Genomic DNA, 9,699 nt, shown 5'->3' with positions numbered 1-9,699 from the left:
TGTTCGCAGGGTGACGGACGATAGGAACTGGATGTTGTCATGTCCAGGGCGTGTTCCTCTCAGAATGTTCGTAGGTATTATGGGTGGGGCGGGGAAGTTGTATTCAATTAAATTACGCACCCAGCAAGCAACGGACGTGTCTATGTGTGGTCCATATTATTTAGATATTTAAATTCTGCAATCTCTGTTTAATTCAGAAGTAAAGTAGAGATATAACAGATGTCATGGGCGACCGTCCCGCCATCATTTATATCGCAAGCGGCGCAGTTAGTGACGCGTTTTGCATCAACGGGCAGCGGTTGTTTCTCCAGAGAAAGTAGGCGGAGCTACAGCGACAGTCGTCGAAGAGATCCTCGACAGCTCAACTTGTCCATTTTTAGAATAACTGTAAAAATAATTATATAATAGAACACTGTGGAAATAGCACCGACATGGCAAGCTTGAATGAGTAGCATTCAAACTCAATTGAACACTTTAAGTGAGTTTAAAATCCATCACTTTAAACGGTTAAACTGCCACAAACCAGAGAAACAGGATATTGTGACCAAATATGGAAATGATTCCAAATGTCTGCCGTCATTCAACGTTAATCTTAACTAGCACGCTAACCTGCTAGCACGATAATATGCTAACCCAATAGCATGTCTGAATCATAACGCTAGCATGACAGAATGCTGTCCGCCTCCCCTCCCCACCTGTCTCCCCTCACCTCCACCACCTGTCTCTCCTTCCCTCCCGTCTCACCTCCCCTCCCCTCCCCACCTGTCTGCCCTCCCCTCCCCACATGTCTCCCGTCCCCGGGTTTGTCGGGGCTGTAGGAAGGTCGGTATGAGATAACAAGATGGTTCCGTTAGTAGGCTATACAGCACATGCATTTTAAACCAAGTCATAGTTATGGGTGCTATGGAATATGCTTTAAGACGCAGGGAAGGAAGAATGTGTAGACCTGATGGGCTAATATCTTGATTGCGATATTTCTAATAACCGACCGATTTAAATTCCACTTTCTCCCTCTAGGTGTCATCGATCATGGCTCAATGGTGAATACCGAGTGACGGCACCGCTGGGCAGACGCTAGGTAGGCTGGTGAGGAAAGGCGAGCTTTTATATATATATATATATATATATATATACTACAGTGTGTGTGTGTGTGTGTGAGGCTACTGGTATCCTCCCTGATGCTACTGGCATCCTCCCTGTAGCTACTGGTCTCCAACCAGTACAACAGATTGAGACAGAATGCTAGAGAATTTATCTATTTTTACTGGTTTTCTGCTGACTATGACCCAGCTGTCACAGGCTATCTTGACCTGGCCACACTCTGTCTCTCTCTCTCTCTCTCTCTCTCTCTCTCTCTCTCTCTCTCTCTCTCTCCCTCTCTCTCTCTCTGTCTGTCTGTCTGCCTGAAGGCTATAACACAAATTATTGCAGGGTCAGCCTTTTTAGGGGTCAGAAACGTTGATTGAGATGGAAGGGAGGCAGGTTACCATAACAACAAAACATCTTGGGGGGGGGGGGGGGGGGGGGGAGAGACATGGACCCACCTGGAGACTTCAGACTGGAGCGTTTGAAGGCCGAAGGGGTGGCTGGGCCCCCCAGAATTCTTGTTGGGTGGGTGGGGGGGGGGAACTGCCCCCAGGGTTCCACTGGTACCCTTGGTTTGGGCAAATCAGCTGAGAGAGAGCATCCTGAGTCTGTTAGTGCTTATCGGGAACTTGGTGTGAAAGGGGCTTATCACACACGCGATGTGTGATAAGCCCCTTTCACACCAAGTTCCCCGTAAATTACTTGGATAACCTTTCGGGCAGCGTTAGTGATTTTCCCTGTTCTCTCGTTCAGGTACATTCTGGAACTTTTCTGTCTTGTCTTGCAGCCTGTCACATAGCGATGCCGGAATAGACCCCCCAGCAGATGGCGCTATTGCAACACTTACTCCCTTAGAAGCTCCCTAGTTTATGAAATGCTCGTGTTTCCAGACGGTCTTGAAATAAGGGACTTGTTTGCAGACAAAATAAGCTGTTTTACAATTTTTCTTAACTAAACAATTAATACAGTTAATTAGTTAGTTAATTTAATCATTCCTTTGATTTGTTTGTCGCTGGCTGCGCGTTTCACTGTATATATCACGTATGATGGCCGGACCACGGTGCTGTTTTCATTCACATCAAATCCGTGTGGTAGCGACACGCAAATGTGGTTCTTGAGCCGGTAAATTGGCGGTGCAGATTTCCAGAAATATCGATCCCTGCTCACATCCACACATGTTCCCTTGCAGGGTATGTTCAAGAACATTGCAGGGAAAGATGTTGCATCATGTATGAAAGCTGGTTTGAAAAGTGCTTTATAAATATGGACGATTATTATTATCATGATACATTAGATAAATGATGTGAATGTTTCTTCGTTGGAGGGGAGCTGGTGTTGAGATCAGGATGGGTGAGGTGAGCTGTGTCTGAGCTGAACTCAGCTTTATAATAATAATACATTTTTGTATCACCCTTTTCAAATTAACAGTGAATCCACATGGTAATACATATAAAGATTGAGTAGGTAGTTAAGTACTCGAGGAATCACGAAATGGAGGGAGAGGAACGCAATGTTGAGGGGCAGCATTTTGTGGGCCTGCGAGAACGGTGGGGGGGCTAGCCGGTGGGGTGAGGTCACGGAGGGCGTTCCTCGGGGGGGGGGGGGTGGCCACTGAGAAGGCCCTGCCAACCCAGATAAGGCGCGCGGTCCCAGTGGTTTTTACTGCGGTTGCATACGCAATTATGAATCAGGTTTCCGTGGAATGTCCCTCAGGGGTAAATAAAGGAGATTTGATCTGACTTTGTTTGCTTCGAGGACAAATAAGTATTAAAGTTAGCCTCCATGCAACGAAATTCATTACCCTTAATGTTATTAAACAGACTTTGCCAATATACTCTTGCTTCATGCAATTATTGCACTTTAAATGATCCGATGCCGGTCTCAATTAGAACTATTACACAAACAATAGTTTCTAAAAAGATAGGCGCACCAAGGCACTCTTCTTAAAGTTATTATTATTATTTATTATTATACAAACCATTTGAGATCATTTTTTACCTCAGGAACAGTGAGGAACAAAATGGATAACAAGGTCATGAAACGAGCACCGCTTCAGTGACTCTGGGCCTCGTGTGCTTGTCATGTCTGCACTGGTATGCACCGGAGAAGACAGGTTTGTCACGCCTGAAGACCAGTACACACGTAAACACTGCCTAATACACACACATGTACACACTGCCTAATACACACACATCAGACACAGTGCATATAACATAAACAATATAAACACTGCAGAAGACACACATATCAGACACACTGCATAATACACACACATACAAACAGAACCCCTCAGAGACACTGCAACATATTCATACACCCACATACACCCCCACATACACACTTTAACAAATTCCCAGGAGCCAAACAGGAAGGCAAATTAAAGTGTGAAAAGACATTATACTCCAGTGAATAAATCAAGCGTTAAGTGTTCTGCTGAGTGAAAGAAGGCCTTTGTCCGGCTACACGCACCGGAGGGCTCGTCTCACAGCTTCCTCACGTCAACAGTCTCTCTGGCTGGTGGGAAGCATCTCTTCTAGGAAGTGGCTGTCCCGCAGCTACTGTTCACTAGTTAATATTTTGGTGGGTCCAGCCTCTGAAGCTTGGGGGAACGACCAAATTAAGACTGGGTTACACACACACGTCTGGGTCACATGACCTGCTGTTTTTCCCTGTAATTGAGGAGGTGCTGTTAGCATCGCTGTCAGTCGAGAATGCCTTGATGTCAGGCCCTGGACTCACCTATAGCCTTGGTGAGGACCCCTCACCTATAGCCTTGGTGTAGGGCCCCTGACTCACCTATAGCCTTGGTGTAGGGCCCCTGACTCACCTATAGCCTTGATGTAGGGCCCCTGACTCACCTATAGCCTTGGTGTAGGGCCCCTGACTCACCTATAGCCTTGGTGTAGGGCCCCTGATTCACCTATAGCCTTGGTGTAGGGCCCCTGACTCACCTATAGCCTTGGTGAGGGCCCCTGAGTCACCTAAAGCCTTGGTGAGGGCCCCTGAGTCACCAATAACCTTGGTGTAGGGCCCCTGAGTCACCAAGCCTTGGTGAGGGCCCCTCACCTATAGCCTTGGTGAGGGCCCCTGAGTCACCTATAACCTTGGTGTAGGGCCCCTCACCTATAGCCTTGATGAAGGGCCCCTGACTCACCTATAGCCTTGGTGAGGGCCCCTGACTCACCTATAGCCTTGGTGTAGGGCCCCTCACCTATAGCCTTGGTATAGGGCCCCTTGGATATAGGATTAGAGTTATTATAGTTAGGATTTATATTTCCATGACAAAAAGGGCCTGATGTTAATAAAACATTTGATTTATATAAAGCCTTGCAAGAGACCCGGAGGGTGTTTTACACAGAGCAGACAAAAACAAACAAACAAACTCAGAATGTCCTCAGGAAATGGTTCAACTTCATATTCAAAAGCGCCTTATTTAAAGAGGAGCCTGTAAGCCACTTCTAAACACGATACCCCCTGCTGAGCACGGGAACAGGGTTGGGGAACGAGAACCCAGACTTAAATCAGCTTCAACAAACTACCTTCAGAATTTCAATTACAAGCTGGAACTTCAAGAGTTTTAAAATACCAACATTCCCATGATAAACTTTGAAGTGATTTGAGCAGCAGCTGGAAAACAGACAACTCATTGATAAACCAGGGATACGCTGCAGGGTTCACAACTCAGATTTCAAGGGCTAACAGGGATACTCTTGACCAATGGGAAGGCAGAACAGTTATATTGATAGATAGGAAATGTTCTCATTTATCTTTTCTGTTTCCCTATTGGTCGATTTTTGAGAATGAGATCAGTCAAGGCTGCGCTTCAACAATTAGAGAGAGCAGTGCTCTAGTTTATTAGTGCCACTACTGCTAGTTGTGGTCTAGTTTACTACTAGGTTATTCTAGTTAACTAGTACTACTACTGCTAGGAGTGGTCTATTTTAATACTAGGTTATTCTAGTTAACTAGTACTACTACTGCTAGTTGTGGCCTAGTTTACTACTAGGTTATTAAAGTTTACTAGTACTACTACTGCTAGGAGAGATCTAGTAGTGGTCTAGTTTACTACTAGGGTTATTCTAGTTTACTGGTACTATTACTGCTAGGAGAGGTCTGGTTTACTACTAGGGTTATTCTAGTTAACTAGTACTACTACTGCTAGGAGTGGTCTATTTTAATACTAGGTTATTCTAGTTAACTAGTACTACTACTGCTAGTTGTGGCCTAGTTTACTACTAGGTTATTAAAGTTTACTAGTACTACTACTGCTAGGAGAGATCTAGTAGTGGTCTAGTTTACTACTAGGGTTATTCTAGTTTACTGGTACTATTACTGCTAGGAGAGGTCTGGTTTACTACTAGGGTTATTCTAGTTAACTAGTACTACTACTGCTCCGAGTTGTCTAGTTTACTACTAGGGTCATTCTAGTTTACTAGTACTACTACTGCTAGGATGAGTCTAGTTTACTTGTACTGCTACTGCTAGGATAAGTCTAGTTTACTAGTGCTACTACTGCTAGGATTAGTCTTGATAACTAGTTATACTACTGCTAGGGTAATTCTACTTTACTGCTAGGGTTAATCTAGTTTTGTACTACTGCTTCAACACATTGTACATGCATGTTTTGTGATTGCACAGCTTTTTGACTGCTGTGCAGAGGCTTAAATCTCAGACCAGAATCAATATGTAACTGAAACAACAGTATGTAAGCCGTTTGACAGGGGAGAAAAGAGGAGAGAGAGAGGGGAGAGGAGGAGGAGAGGGGGAGGAGGGAGGAGAGGAGAAGAGAGCTAACGGAGGAGAGAGAGAAGAGGAGAGAAGGAGGAGGGAGGAGAGGAGACTAGATAAAAGAGAACAGAGATATAGCAAGGGGTGGGGGTCGGGAGAGGAGATATGAGGGTGAGAAATTAAGGAGTGGAGGAGTAGAGAGGATCTAGAAGATCTGGGAGAAAGTAGGAGAGAGAAGAGAGGATGTCAAAATGTATTTGCCTGTAACCCTGTAATAGCAAAAGCAGGAGTAGTAAAAGTAGTAGTATAGAGTAGTTGTAGTAGTATAAAGTAGAAGTAGTAGTAGAAGTAGTTGTAGCAATAGTTTAAATTAGAAGTAGTAGTAGTAGTAGTAGTAGTAGTATAAAGTAGTGGTAGTAGTAGAAGTAGTTGTAGGAATAGTTTAAATTAGAAGTAGTAGTAGTAGTAGTATAAAGTAGTGGTAGTAGAGGAAGAATAAGAAGTATTCTTATTTCACAAGAAGATCCAAGGGTTAATTCTGGCCGGTAGAAACATGCTGCTGAGAACAACCCTGTTGCTGATAACACCAGCACCTGGACCCTGAAGACCAAGGCCACACAACAGGTGTTGGTCATTGGGTCTCTGGTGAAACTGCCCTCAATCAATCTAGGGGTTGGTGGAGGGCAAACAGATTCAAGACTTGTTGTTTCATGTGAGATCCTTGGGTGGGAACAGACACAACACTGCCTCCGGGAACTGGAAAGTACTGGGAAAGTAGAACTTACTAACCCTACTAACCCTGTACAGTAGAGCTCTAACCCTGTAGAGTAGAGTTCTGAACCGGTACATTAGAGCTCTAACCCTGTACAGTAAAGCTCTGACCCTGTACAGTAGAGCTCTCCACTCACTTGCCTGGTGGTTTAATCACCCAGGCTGGTTTAGTCATTTATATCCATAATACAATGGGTCTGAATGTCTCCCCCTGTTGGCTATCTGCAGAACTACGCAGATGCTGCTTAGAGCCTGAATTATTCGGTTGGCTAGCTGCAGAACAACGTAGCCACTACTTAGAGCTGGGACTATTCTGTTGTCTAGCTGCAGAACTACGCAGCAACTACTTAAAGCCTGAATGATTCTGTTGTCCAGTTGCAGAACCAGCTGGGCCAACCAACACAAACTATTAGTGACGCTAGCTAGCTAGCTAGGATGGGCCTCAGAGCACTGGACAAAGTTCAGAGCCTCTCTCTTAACTTTGAGAAAGAGAGAGAGAGAGAGAGAGAGAGAGAGAGAGAGTTGGAGATGGAAAGTGAGAGAGAGAGAGAGAGATAGATAGAGATATAGAGATTGAGAGAGAAAGAGAGAGAGGGAGAGTTGGAGATGGAAAGTGAGAGAGAGAGAGAGAGAGAGAGGAATTTCCACCCTAACCCTGACTCTGCCCATCCCTGGTTCCCATGGTAACGTGGTGGTAAGACCAGCGAGGTATTCCCACAGGTCTGGTGGCTGAACTACAGAGCAAACAGAGGTACAGAACAACCAGCTGGAGTACGCAACAAAAAGATTGCCAGCTAGATGATAGCTACGTTACAGATGTTAGTTAGGTGTGAGGTGCTAGTCTAAGCGTTAGCTTTGTGCCATCTAGGTGCTAGACGTTAGCTTGGAGTAACACCACTTGGCTTGGTGTTAGATGGCTGCTACATGCTAGGTGCTAGGTGTTAGTTGGAGTCTAGGTGCTTGACTTAGATAGTCTTAGATAGCTACGTGCTAGGTGCTAGGCTAGGTGCCTGGCCTACAGTCTCTGCGTGGTGGTAGGACAGCCAGACCCTGCTGTCACTGTCGGGGGGGGGGGGTTCTGCAGGGTGATGACGTTGTAATGCTGCGGCTCCCTCGGAGACTGGGGAAGAGTTAAGGGCTGATTATGGTCCCACGTTCACGCAACGCAAGGGGGTTACGGACCCCTTACGTCCCTGCGGACCCTCCTTGCGTCCACCGCAAGGGCCTGACGTGCCCCTCCCAAAAATTTTAACCTTCCGTCAAGGCAATGCAGCAGCAAGGGCTGCGATTGGTCCGCTTACTAAAAAGCGACGCAGAACCATGAAGGTCCACGACTGCGTCGAAGCATCTGCGTGGTCATTGCGTTGCGTGAACGTGGGACCATATCAGCCTTTAAGTGCAGCTTAATAACAACATACGATCCCACAACACGACACGACACGACACCCCATTAACCCCCAGTGGGGGTCTTCTAGGGGTGACGTAGTAGTTGGGTGGTGTGTCTGTTGGGTAGAGCTGAGAGTTGAGCTGAGGTGGAGAGGTCATCAGTTCTGTGACTTCAGATGGGATTAATACTCAATGGAGACAGTGTGTGTGTGTGTGTGTTTATTTGTGTGTATGTGTGTGTGTGTCTGTGCGTTTAGCATCTAATATTGAAATAAGTATCTTCATCAGCATTGCGTGTGCAGTGGAGCTATCCTACACTCTTGCACACAAACGCCCACGTCAGCACACACACACACACGCACACACACACACACACACTCACATACTCACATTCTTACAGGGTTACATCCAGAGTTAGGTGAAAGGTTATCAGTGTTCAGGATGTGTAGAAGATTATGAAATGTAGAAGATTATTGTGAAACCCTTCTGAATTGCAGCAATCAGGAGGGGAAGAGGAAGCAGGGAGGAGGAGGTGGAGGAGGTGGAGGGAGGGAGGAGGAGGTGGAGGAGGAGGTGGAGGGAGGGAGGAGGAGGTGGAGGGAGGGAGGAGGAGGAGGAGGTGGAGGAGGTGGAGGGAGGGAGGTTGGGATGTGGGCGGGAGAGAATCAAAGGAGGAAAGAGAAGAGAGGGAGAGAGGGGAGGGAGGGAGGGAACTGACTTCTGGAAACAACAACAAATGAAGCCACTATATTTATACTTTGGAGCTTTGGGATTCTTTGGTTCTCACGGTTATCTGGGCAGCGCTGACGGTTGTAGATATGCCTCTCTGTATATAAACATACATACCATTCTATCCTTGGTGGAAGGTTGTGGGTTTGATCCCCAAAGTACCCAACTTTTGACCCTCAGCCGTCCGTGTCTGATCTGCTTCTCGTCATGTCTAAGCTTCTCGTGGAGTCTCCAGTGGTTCACTCTCATCCAAGGATGTGTGAAGGACATCTTAAACCTTTTCATCTCGGGACCCGAACAACAATTTCAACGTGTTTGAGGGACTCGACCGCCATCACTCAGGACACGCTCTTGGTGTGTTCTCGGTGTTCTGCGTGTTGTCAGGCTACAGCCCACCTCCTACCAGATGCCGACCCAGCTTGGGACCCAACCCATCGTTTAATACCCGCTAGACCCTGCAACCCTGCAGCGGCAGCATTGTACAGTCCAGTGAGATCTAAAGAGCAGCTCACTGCTGAATCAATGCATGAACACATGACACGTAAATCAATACATGAACACATGACAGTTAAATCATTGCATGAACACATGAACCATAAATCAGAGGCGTTTCTACGGCTCCTCCTTCTGGGACCAGGGGCGGGGGGGGGGGCTTCGAGAGGAGGAGTCAGCCTCCTTCCCTCCTGCTCTCCGGGGATATGATGGATCTGTGGCTTACGGACCAAGAAGACTAAGAAGGCTCTCCAGTGCGTCATGGTCCAGCACCGCGTCTCCCGGAGCGCAGAGCGGAGCCGGCCAGGGGGAGCTGGTGGCTACAAAGACCCCATTGTTCCTCCACTCCGAATGGGTCCAAACAGCACCTCCTGGTCCGACTGTAACACACAAAGAGGAGGGGAGGGGGGAGAGAGGGGGGAGAGGGGAGAGGAGAGGGGGGAGAGAGGGGAGAGGAGAGGGGGGAGAGAGGGGAGAGAGGAGAGAGGAGAGGGGAGAGAGGGGAGA

The sequence above is a fragment of the Pollachius pollachius genome, assembly GCF_949987615.1.
Source record: "Pollachius pollachius genome assembly, chromosome: 16".
Taxonomy (NCBI): domain Eukaryota; kingdom Metazoa; phylum Chordata; class Actinopteri; order Gadiformes; family Gadidae; genus Pollachius; species Pollachius pollachius.
Note: the sequence above shows the minus strand (reverse complement) of the source record.